The following is a 12,756-nucleotide window of genomic DNA, read 5'->3' as shown; positions in this document are numbered from 1 at the left end:
TTTATCTGTTCTATTTATAAAGCATCTTTCACAGTTGTTCCTAGGCCCTAACCATTAAATTAGGATATGTCTACACAGCCTATGTCAAAGCACTGTCACGACAGCGCTTTAATGTGGCTGTGTAGTCGTGGCTCCAGTGCTGGGAGAGACCTCTCCCAATGCTGTAAAAAAAACTATCTCTGCCAGGGGAATAGTGACCATCACTGGGAGCTAACACTGTCTACACTGTCACTTTACAGCGCTGAAAGTTGCATCGCTCAAGGAGGTGGTTTTTTCACACCCCTGAACGAAGAAAGTTTCAGCACTGTAAGTGGCAGTGTAGACAAAGCCTAGTCAAAAGTACAATAACTAGTAAAATATATCATTTTATATAGTTCCCCAAAAAGTTTTCTAACAAATGGTTTTGGGGAATAATCAGGCAAAGAATTGTATTGTATATTTATATAAATTGTATATTTATATAAATTATATAAATATAATTGATTGTATATTTATATAAAAATAACAAGAAATGTATGTTTAAAGTACAGAGAAACTTCTGAAGCAGAATTGCTCAACTCTCATGCAGAATCACTGTTGCTGTTTCTAATGGACTATATTCTCCAACCCTTGTTCATGCTGAGCAGAACCTTTCTCTCCAAGCAATCCCATTGGTTTCCGTGGGACTACTCAAGAAGTAAAGTCTTACTCAATGTGACTAAGAAGCTGATCCAGAATGAGCTCCAGTTTCAATCTAAGTGGAAATTACACCTATGTATCTGAGAGAGAGTTAGGCCCATGAATTTAAGGTTATTAGTAACAGAAAGGATTAAAAGTGTAAAGAAATTCTGATGGAGAGGGACGTAAATGCAACGTAGCAGTAGAGCAAGACAAATGTAACATAGGGCACTAAATTTAAAATAGTTGCCTCAGAAGCAGAATAAGGGTTCAGCTAATAACATCCCAGAGAACATTAGATAACAGAGATGTTCTGATAATCCACTTAGATTTAATGAAAAAAGAAAAGGAGTACTTGTGGCACCTTAGAGACTAACAAATTTATTAGAGCATAAGCTCATAAGTGAGCTGTAGCTCACGAAAGCTTATGCTCTAATAAATTTGTTAGTCTCTAAGGTGCCACAAGTACTCCTTTTCTTTTTGCGAATACAGACTAACACGGCTGCTACTCTGAAACCTTAGATTTAATGATGAGCCAAGAAAGGCAAATAGCAACAAAGCTGTGATTATGGGCAATATCAATTTTCTCAACATTTCAATACAGAAACATAGATAGATTTGTTCCAGCAAGAAAGGATGTAGGCTTATAGATTATCCTTTAAATAAATATATAATTACCATTCATTTAATTTTCAACAGCAGCCATCTTATGTTGTGCATATGATTGGATTCCCCGTATCAAATTTAGTGAAACATGTGCTATGAAATTGTGATCTCATTTTGTTTGGTCATTGCTGCAGTGTATCTAATATGACAAACTGGTCTGCATCAAATTTCAGGGCAGAATTAGTTTCTTCAATTCACACTGCAGATCTCATATTCTCCACGGAGTATTCTGCACCAATTCACACACAGGATTTTCACTGATGGCAGTGTGTGTTCTGCATGTGGCATGGATACACTTGCACTGCAGAGAAATAGAGAACTTTGCTTGACAGTAATACATACTCCTGGGGGAATTCTGCATCAAAAATTAAAAATTCTGTACATAATATTGCAAAATTCTGCATAATATATCTGTCAAAATAATACAATACAATCAATCCAGTTTCGATTATTTTGGTAACTTATTTCAAAATACCTGTCAACAATACAGACAACAGAAAAAAAAATCCCCCCAGGAACAGAGTTAAAGAAACCACCAAAACAACCCAGTTCCAGTTGGGGTGTGATGGAAGGAGCTGCATGGGACCCCCAGAGGCCAGACACATGCACTCTCATCCCCCCCCCCAGTCCAGCTGCAGAGCACCCCCCACTCCAGACACACACACCTCCCTCCCTCCAGAGCTAGTAGCAGGGTAGCCCCCAGCTCAGACACGAGCCCCCACTCCCGATAGAGTCCAGCTATGGGACAGCCCCCAGCCCAGAGCACCTCCAGAGCCTTTATTCTCTTCAACTTCTTTACTATCCTGGGCCATGGGTGGTGTGGCCCCGCCTTTCCTCACCTTTTGCCAGAGCTGGCTGGGTCTCCCAGGCCCTCTTCTGTCCCCAGGAGAATGAGGATCAAAGAGTGTGCAGCCTGTAGCCCCACCAGGCTGGGCGCTCTGCTCACTGTGAGCTGAGCTCTGCAGAGTCCACCGGCCCCTAGTGGCAGCCAGAAATTCTGTGGGGAAAACAGGGAATTCTACAAAATTCTGCGTTCCAGAGTAGCGTAGAATTCTCCCAGGAGTAAATACATAATAACTATAATGATATGACTTCATAAGACACAAGTGGAGCTTTCTTACTGGATTGGCTACAAGTGATGTCATACTCACAGTAATAAAGCTCAGCAACTGAACAAGTCTAGGTGTTTTCATCAGTTGAATTCAAATTAATAATAGAAATAAAACATTTTTTTCAAGACTTTCTTTGTGGACTGCTTCTCACGTGCCTAATGTCAATTGCCTTTTAACCTTATACCATATAACTCTCCTGAGATATGCTATGATTGTTATTTGAACTGAGTCATTTGCAAACAGAGTGAGAAGGAATGTCCTAGTAGTGTTGCCAGTTATGTGTTATCATAAACCCAAAATGAGAGTAGAAAAACCTTTGAAACAATATTCATTAAGATCTCTATTGTCCTTTGGCTGCAAGGCAATTCAGAGGCATTAGGGGGAGTTAGGAATTCCCTTGCATGGCCACACGACACTTTGGATCTGGGCACATGGAGGCAAGATGTGCTGCACACCTGTTTACCTTAATACTCTGGAACAGGTAGGCAGACAGAGGGCGGAGTCTTGCTTCCCATCCCAACTTTCCAGTGCACCAGCCTGCAATCCTGAGCCAGCAAGTAGTGTCCAGTGTAGCCCAGCAGTAAGTTACTATCTCCTTGGAGCAAGTGGAGAGCAGGGACAGAGCTATCATTCCTTCCCCGTGCTGCCCCCACCCCACTCAGGTGACCCAGCAACATTCTGTCCCTTACTGTAACTGTGTCCTTTGAATACAATTTGGCCCTCTATCATTGGGAATTTTGACTCACTGAATATTCCAGGATTTTGCTCTCTATTAATTTTTGCTTCAAAGGCATAATTCAGGGAAAAAATGTGAAACCTTGATCATGCACCATTGAATTCAATGAACGTTTTGCTGTTTACTTTAGTAGGAGCAGGTTTTTGACCTCAGTGAGTAGGAAATTAAAGGACTCAAAGTTGCACTCCTCTCTTCCCAGAAATTGATACCAAGAGATAGCTGTGGCATGAGGATATACCATAAGAGAAATAATTTAACATGGTAGATTACATTAGCATTTATTCTGGTCATAATCCATTGAAAGAGGAAAGGAAGGCATTTGGCAAAGGGAAACAAAAGACTGGCCAGAAGTACCAGCAGTACTGGCTCCTGGCTTGCTGATAAGGGAGACTGTAATAGACTGAAAACTGCTGCCACTGATAGCAATGGGAAACAATCAGAATTATTTTTTAAATGGAGGATTTCCTTGGCCAATCTGTTTGGGGCAGCTAGAACTAGGGACAAAAAAAAAGGGCATTCCTGGAAGACATAGTGGGATCAGTTCCAGAAATACGTATTCAGTAATAGAGAGATTAGATATGCAGTAAAATCCAGACTCCTTTGATGTCAATGGCAAAACTCCACTGATTTCAGTGGTGCTGAGATACCAAGCGGATAGGTTCTTATACATATGATAACTAGATAGAAACTCTCCCTATAATTTAAACAGATTTCTGCTGTTGATTAGATATTACAGTGGGTATTCAATCTGATTTTATTACATCAAGTCAACTGTAAATTAAGAATCTTGACCCTTTGGAAATACTTAGAAATTCTCCCATCATATTATTTCACCATGTGTAAGACAAGTAGGTTGATTTTTGTACCGGTGTAACATAGGTAGAAATAAAATTCTCGCACTTGTCAAATTTCTTCTTTGCTTGTCCCTTTGTCGACTTTAGTTATATAACTTATTCCTTTGGCTGGTAAGTATCAGGCCATCCAAAGGTCAAGTTAAGGCAATGGTCCATGCACTGCGTAAAGAAAGGCTGGCAGAGATTAGCTTAATAGTTCACCTGCAATACAGACAGCTGTGAACATAATCTATTTGCTAGTCCATGACCAGAATACCCATTTTCTAGTATTCTATTGAGTTGAGTGCTAGCTTTCCAGACAGCAAAGGAATTATATAAATGATTTCCTAGCTATAAACATACACGTCACTGTAAAGACTTTAGGAAACATTTTTGAATTTCAAAGGTATTAAATAGTCACACATACCATGAAGTAAAACCACAATCTGCAACATGATGAACTGCTCCTAACTTCTGCTGAAAATTTCAAGTCCCATTCTATCAACATATCCCATAAAGCATGTTTCCTCCCAGGAAAGATTAGGCACTGGAGGGACTGTTATAGTACACTGTTCAGGCCCTCCCAGAAATATAATTTTCAAGGGTCATAATATAGCATAATCCCTCACTGAAACATTAATTCTTTCAGATGTAAAGTGATATTTTTGCTCTGGTTTAGTCAGCAAACAGAGACAGCCACTTGTAAACCAAGCTGCTGCTATTAACAGGGCAATCGAACAACAACTTGTATACTTTTGACTTCCATGTAATTCAGTTGATTTCAATTGCACTATCCCTGATTTACATCAGAGCAAGTGGGAAGAAAAATCAGATCCATTATTTAGTTTGAACCTATATTGTCTGCTCATCTCATAACTAAGCAAAAATAAAGTTTAAATCAGAAAAAAAAAACCCACAAAATACATTGCCCTGCTGGATTGCATCATTTTTTCCTTCCAAAACAGTAATAATGTGCAGAGTTTTTCAGGTGCTACTGAGAAATTACAATATTTGCTATTGGCCATGTAAATGTTTGGTGAACTGCTTGTAGAGTTTTAGATTGTATTAATGGGTTCTCACGTGCACATATTAAATCAAGAGTAACTATTACATTCATTACATTACTATTACAGGATAAAAACAGGCACAAAGACAGACATCTGAGGAATATGCTGAACGAAGAGTTGCAGTGTCCTTGAAGAATCACCAGATATCCCAAAGATAAGGACAACACACTTGCAAACACGCACATCTTTGGCATACTCGATTTGTGAAAGAGTGAATTTAGCAGACTATAATGTGGCACTGTTTGTAAACAAGATGCTCATTTTTTAGATTCTGATGCTTGTGAATATCCTGGATGTGGATTCAGAAACAAGTAGGATAATTAACGAAATGAGCAAATCCTGTGCACTGCCTAAATCTCAAAGGGAAAAAAAAACCCTAACAAAAAAAGAATCCATTGATGTATTAAATGTGCCTTAAAGGGACAACAGGGTAATTTATGCATTTCTGTTTTCATCAGTGTAATAGATATTTTTAACCATCAGGAGATCTTTCCCTTTCTGCCAGCTAGTGTCAGAAACCATATGAACCTGTCAAGGAAACTGTGTAAATTGGGAAGTGTTTTGAGAGGTTATTAAAGTGGAGACACAAATGATTAGAAGTAATGACTGCTTCCTTAGCTACAGTGTCAGAGATCTAAGCACAAAAGCTATTGTCTAGATATGATACTAATGAACAAGACACTCTAAATAAATTTTAAAGAGAGAGTTGCAAAGGTCAAAATGTCACAATATAATTAATTTAACCTGGAACCAATAATTGCTTAAAGAAGAATGGCAGACTTAATGAACTGGAGGGGCAGGGGGGAAACAACTGCTCTAACGACGCTGAAGTAATATACTTGAAAGCAACTCAAGTAAAAGATCAGATTGTAAAATGCACACATCTCATGCATCAGATATGAACATAGGCTAAATAAAGTCTGTAAGAGTCCTGAGAAATGCTAATGAAAAGTGGGCAGTGGACCTGGTCCATGTTAACTAGTCATGAGGTGGAAGAAAGGAGCAGGCAGTGCAAGTAACAGTATGAACAAGCATCTAATAATGATGTGTCTGAAAATAAGGGAAATTGAGAAATCATATACTATATATGAGACTTTATGTAGTGCATGATAATGAAAAGACAATATTAAAAAAGAATTAAGAAAAAAAATAGACTTGCACGCACCTAAAATATTAAAAAAGCTTTGGTGGATTCTATCTGAGGTTCCAAAGCAAAGATGATGGAGTTATGATTATTCAGTTACCTGTTGTTTGGAGAGCAAAGTTATCCTAGCTAATACACAACTGATATATAGAAAGGGACGTGTAGATGGTTGTTGTAGACAGTGAGAGGATTCTGATGGAAATGTGTTTTTGCTATCTTCAGTCATAGCCTAAATAATCAACCGAATTTAATGGTGTTTTCAGACCTTCTTTAATGCTTAGTGTTTTCAGGGTTTTTTTCTTTTTCTCCCTTTTGTTGTTCTATATTTTTAAGTATATTTGTATATCCCATTGAATTATCTTTTGTTTGGAGGTATTCAATGAATTCAAGGTTTTTCCTCTCCAAACAGAGAAATACATACTTTTTTTGAAATTAAGAGAACAAAAAGCAAACAAAAGATAAGAAAGTAATTTAAAGTCACAGAGAAAGAGCAAGAGAGCGATGACATATATATTATTGTGGCTTGTGGTAAAAACAGGTGTAGGATTAATACTCAACATGCGCCATATATCATCACTTGTCATCTCATAATTCAGTGGCTTACAGCCTCCCTCCCCTAGTCCCTAAAAACTAGTCCCTTTTCATTTCCTTTCAGGCTGTTTCATTCATTCATTCTCATATTTGAAAAGATCTTTTAGGAAGTAGGTTTACTGGCAACACCTCCATCCCATCCTGCCCTCATAGGGAAAGAAGGCCTTCTGGTCCCACTGCAGTAGGTAGTTTAGGATCAGAGAAATTCCAGCCACTCCTGTATGAGTTAGATAGGGAAAACCCAGCAGCAGAGTCCCTAGCTACTGTTTAGGCTCCCTAGATTAGAGAAATGTACTGTAGTGGGTGTACGCAGTTCTGCAGTACAGAAAATGTTAAACAGAGACTCTTACAATGTAGAAGCTTCAGTGGAAGAATTAGGAATTATTCAGAGCAGAAGAGGAGTGTGCACAATCTTGAAATGGGTGCTTAATATGAGCACAGTTCCTGTTCCAGGTCTGTGCCAAAAATGGAACAAAGAGGCATAATGTCAGATTTATCAAACACATTCATGAGAGAAGTTAGAATTTAACTTTACTTACAGTGACTAATAAGCATTAGACAGAACTTTATACTATTGTAAATGTCAGTGCCAACTTTGGGTCATTATACTGAAGAAGCAAGAAACATATTTAGGAGGGGCTCAGAGAGAGAGTAGAGAAGCTACATCTCAGACTGAATCATAGAATCATAGAATCATAGAATATCAGGGTTGGAAGGGACCCCAGAAGGTCATCTAGTCCAACCCCCTGCTCAAAGCAGGACCAAGTCCCAGTTAAATCATCCCAGCTAGGGCTTTGTCAAGCCTGACCTTAAAAACCTCTAAGGAAGGAGATTCTACCACCTCCCTAGGTAACGCATTCCAGTGTTTCACCACCCTCTTAGTGAAAAAGTTTTTCCTAATATCCAATCTAAACCTCCCCCATTGCAACTTGAGACCATTACTCCTCGTTCTGTCATCTGCTACCATTGAGAACAGTCTAGAGCCATCCTCTTTGAAACCCCCTTTCAGGTAGTTGAAAGCAGCTATCAAATCCCCCCTCATTCTTCTCTTCTGCAGACTAAACAATCCCAGCTCCCTCAGCCTCTCCTCATAAGTCATGTGCTCTAGACCCCTAATCATTTTCGTTGCCCTTCGTTGTACTCTTTCCAATTTATCCACATCCTTCCTGTAGTGTGGGGCCCAAAACTGGACACAGTACTCCAGATGAGGCCTCACCAGTGTCGAATAGAGGGGAACGATCACGTCCCTCGATCTGCTCGCTTCCCCTAAATCTCCCAGTATGTGTAGTGCTGTCTATTGAGACCTCAAATGAAATAAACAAAGCACTTAACCAGACTCTCATGTCCCATGTAATCAATGGGAGTATTAGGCCCTTTTGTCTGTGCCATAATTTAGAGCAGCCTCTCGACTTCTCTAAATCTTGCCAAAGTTGGGATTATTCTGCACTCATTATCAGGCAGCAATAACTGCATATCCAATGTCCCCCTCCTGTGCAAAGGATAGCAGAGTTTGGCCACAACAAAGAATCTGGGCCTAATAGTTGATCTTTGGTAACATTTTAAATACAGTTGATATTTATGAATACTTTACTATAAAAATGTTAATAGAAAATACTTTTAGAGATGACTGTTATAAGAACCTAACACATTGCAGAGACATTTATAATGATTTTGAACATCCTAGTTTGTAAGTGCATTATCATGGTTGCTATAACATATTTTAAGTATTTAATATCATTCATAAATGATTCCCTAATATATTATTTTACCATATTTTTAAAAAGCATTTTCCATTAATCATTTATTATTGTTAAAGTGTTCACCAATGTTACCTTCAATTTAAAAAGAAAAAATTGTGTGGGCAACTTTTATTACACTTGGGCAAAAGGAAGACAAAAGAAAGCATTTTCAAATTATATACATGTATATTTTAAATAAAAAAACCCCATCCTTTTACTCTTTTTTATAATATCCAGATACATTTTTACATCATAATACTTTCAATGCTTTGTGCAAAATTAATTTCCCCTCAAACTTTTAAAAATATTACTTAGAATGATAATTATACTTGTCTCACACTCTGAGGTTTGTTTCTCATTCTCAAGTCTGAGTCAGCCAAATTGTGTCTCCCATTACTCCTGTGTATTCCCATTAAACTAGAATTTGGCCTTGTTCTTTTTAAATGCTGTTGTTAATCCCAAATAGAGGTAACAGGGCCAGATTAAGGGATACTCGCTACAGGTCCAAGCCTAGACACCCAACTCCCAGAGTCATGTGATTACATCATATTTTTATTTATTTTTTTTAAAGCCAAGTATGTTTCTAGCTCTCAGGTTTTACAAAGAAAAAAAAAAAAAGGAAAAAATTGAACCAGGCCTATCTGCTAAGGTGACATCTTCCTGAGCCGGCAGAGATCCTGAAACTATAGCAATAAGTGGTCTGATCAACTCCATGAAATGAACTAAATGGAATTTTAAACACCAAGTCCCCTTGTTCTTGGATACCTGACCAACACCCCCCCCTTAAAGTATTGTGTGTGATAGGAGAAAAGGGCAGTTGGCCCAAGTATATACACCCCAAGTACACGGCTGGGGAAAGTCCCTGGGACCTCCCTCCAGCTACCAATTCCACCACACTAAGTTTCCAGAGTCCCAGATTTCCTTCCTTTTGCTCTGAATAACACTCAGATCTCCAGACGGTCCTTTTGAGTTCAGTATCCAAGAAAAACGGTAGATAAAGTGATATGTTTAATTATTGCTTCTCCTCTGTTGAATGGTAGCAGACGTCAGACACTCACAGGTCAGCTTCCCATTGAAGAAGAAATCAGTAATGAAAAGTCTGGGTACAACTTAGTACAACTTATTTAATTTACACATATGCACCTGTACTGGTAGAGGGATTGTCACAAACAGTATGCAGACAAACAATTTTCTCTTTCAGGGATCTCAGCCCAACACCATTGCCCAGGGTGCAATTTTGCTTCAAGAATTTACTCAGAGCGATTAAGGCAAAGAACAAAATCCCTTGCTGCCTGCTGTTGCTCCACCCCAAAAAATCTGCATAAGAAAAACCATAGCATCTTTCAGGACTAAAAACTTGCTCACATACTAAGAACGATAAATTGTAATACTATGGCTATGTCTATACTACATCATTTACAGCAGCACAGCTGCACCACTGTAACACTTTTGGTGAAGATGCTTTAAACCAACAGGAGAATTTTCCCGTTGGCTTAATAACTCCACCTTTGTTAGAGGTAGCAACTATGTCAGTGGGAGAAGCTCTCCCACTGACATATCTCTGTCTACACCAGCAAATAGGTTGGTATAATTTACATTGCTCATGGGTATGGATTATTCACACCCACAGTGATGTAAATTATACCAAAGTAATTTGTACTGTAGACAATTTGTACTGTATAATAGCACCCTGTATTGACCTGTGTGATAATATTATTTAACAATCATTTTAGGGATGCTTTATTCTTCCAGGGAGGAAATTATAGTGGACCTGCATGGTTGCTACATGAATCCTTCCTCAATCTCAATGATCTGAGCATTATAACTAGGGTATTTTCATCCTTTCAGTTCCAAGTGCCCTAGTGTAGGCTTTTTTTTTTCATTTTGATATAAGTGCTTATTGGGGAATGCATTAGATTCTAGAACCTATGTGGCCAAGCATTGAATCACTTTGAACACCTGTCTCCAACCTCATGCTGACCTGGTCTATAGCGGTGGATACATTTTTTTGGTGAACAGAAAGTTTGCCAGAAAAATTCATTTTTGAATAACCAAAACTATTTATAAAATTGACACAAATTTGCCAAATAGTTCAGCCAAAAGTTTTTCAGCTCTGAGGAACATTCACAAGGTGACTGGAGGAGGTGGTGGTGCCATTACCTCCCTTGTAAGCTTTAGCCCACATCCCATCTGCTATGGGACACCCAGGTTTAATCCTCCCCCCCACTTGATGTGGAGAAGAGATTTAAGCTTGGGTCCCCCACATTATAGAAGAATACTCTTACCCCTGGGCTTTTGTCTATTCTGGGATGGAGCTCTTTCAGTCTCTCCTGTTGAAGCTGTTCCATTGTGTATATAGTCAGTCATTGAGCCAGAGACCGAGTGACTCTACAACCTGGTAGTTAAAGTACTCTCCTGGGTGGCGGGATACCCACCTTCAAGTCCCTACTCTAGTGCCTAATTTATAATTGCCCACTTCTGTCAAGCATATGAAAGGGCTAAAACACTAGAGGTAACCTCATTTACAAAATGCTAGTTTTTCAGTTGCCTCTCAAACTTTATAATCTAGTAGTCCACAATACCCAAAGGTCTGCCGTGACAAGCAATACTAGAGCTTGAACTGATGAGCAGGGTATCGGGGGGGGGGGAACTACTATACTAATATAGTGCTCTAATAAGCCACAGAGCGTTCATGCTGACTTCATATGCTATGAAAATTGGAAACTAGACAACAGTAGCCTGTGTACAGGGGGAAACATGGTTTACATTGAATAACTTGCAGTATATTTAGTTTTAGCCAAAGGTGTTTATCTTCTAAAGCTATTCTGTAAGAAAAGATGTGTCACTTACCCACAATCAATTCAGAAAATAGCAGTCATGAGGTCTGTGTTGGCTCAGTTAGGTGTTTTGCAGTCTGCAATATCTGGAGCAGAATACTAAAGAAAAGTTTCTTTATATTTCTAATGTGGCACATGTTGTAGTAGCCAGGCAAGGTACTAACAAACTCCAACAGGACTTTATTTTTTAGAGTGGAAACCTCTTTTCCAAGCTGCTGCTGCACCCTCATTAGCTCTCCCTCAGCCTCTTCAACTCTGCCCCACTCCTTCCTGTCCTTTCAGACTCCCAACAGCCATTGCTCCCAATTCTAATAAATACAAGCAACATTTAAACACAACAGCATGTTACACAGGATATTATTGGAGTAAATGAAACAGTTTGATACAGGCCTTACTGGGTGTCTGAAATTAAAGGAGTTTAAAAATAATAGCAGTCTCTAACTACAGAATGAAAAGCGTTTTGAATATTCCACTACATAACATCTCTAATCACAAGGTCTAGGTTGGAGTCAAAACTACAGTATTTTACTAAAGCAAAAAAAAATGAAATTAATGTTTTTCCCCTCTGTAATCTGATATTTTGTCAACCATCTTTTTGCACTGTAATTGTAGCTAGGGAAAAGGCTCATAAATTCTGATTAGGTGACAAATTCTGGTCTTTGGTACATTGTAAGTGGGTCCAAGCATGTTGAAGTTACTTGATGTTCTCCTCTCATACCATTTATGTCAATGTAGGAGAGATTTAACCCAGGATAGACTTGATTATCATTCACTGAGATGCCAAGAGAATCCCCACTTATGTGGCAATACATGTATGCTGAAGATATATTTGCCATTGTACATTTCAGCTATGGTAGGCAGAACAACAGAATAAACAAGTGGTGCTGAGCTATATATGGGTTCCAAAGAGTCAGGGCAGATGGACCAAACAAATAAACAAATGGATTCCTTGTATGGAAGGGAGATTTGAGGGATGCCAAAAACTGATATTTGTTTATTTAAAAAAGAGCCCAAAAGACAAGCGTGGTCAAAAACAGGAAGAGGCATAGGCAGGCAATGCCTATGGCCTGTAATATATTGAACATAGATGCTGCTGTTGTCCCTGCTGATGGTTACTGTGATGGTGGTGATCATACTGAAGCTATGCTAAATACTATAGCGTATGTGTAATATATGTGAAACTTTAAATTCTTAATTGGGCAGCCCTTTATTTTCATCACACCCAACTCAGGTTCATATAAACTCATTCCAGTGAATTCTATTTTTGTGTACTTTGGCAAGGGATAAAATCCTGGCCTTACTGAGGAATTTGCTATTGACTTCAGTGAGACCAGGATTTCACACAGTATAGGGAAACAGTGATACTGGATCAAA

This window comes from Dermochelys coriacea, chromosome 4 (assembly GCF_009764565.3).
Source record: "Dermochelys coriacea isolate rDerCor1 chromosome 4, rDerCor1.pri.v4, whole genome shotgun sequence".
NCBI lineage: Eukaryota > Metazoa > Chordata > Testudines > Dermochelyidae > Dermochelys > Dermochelys coriacea.
The sequence above is the reverse complement of the archived record's forward strand: the minus strand, read 5'-3'. Positions refer to the sequence as shown.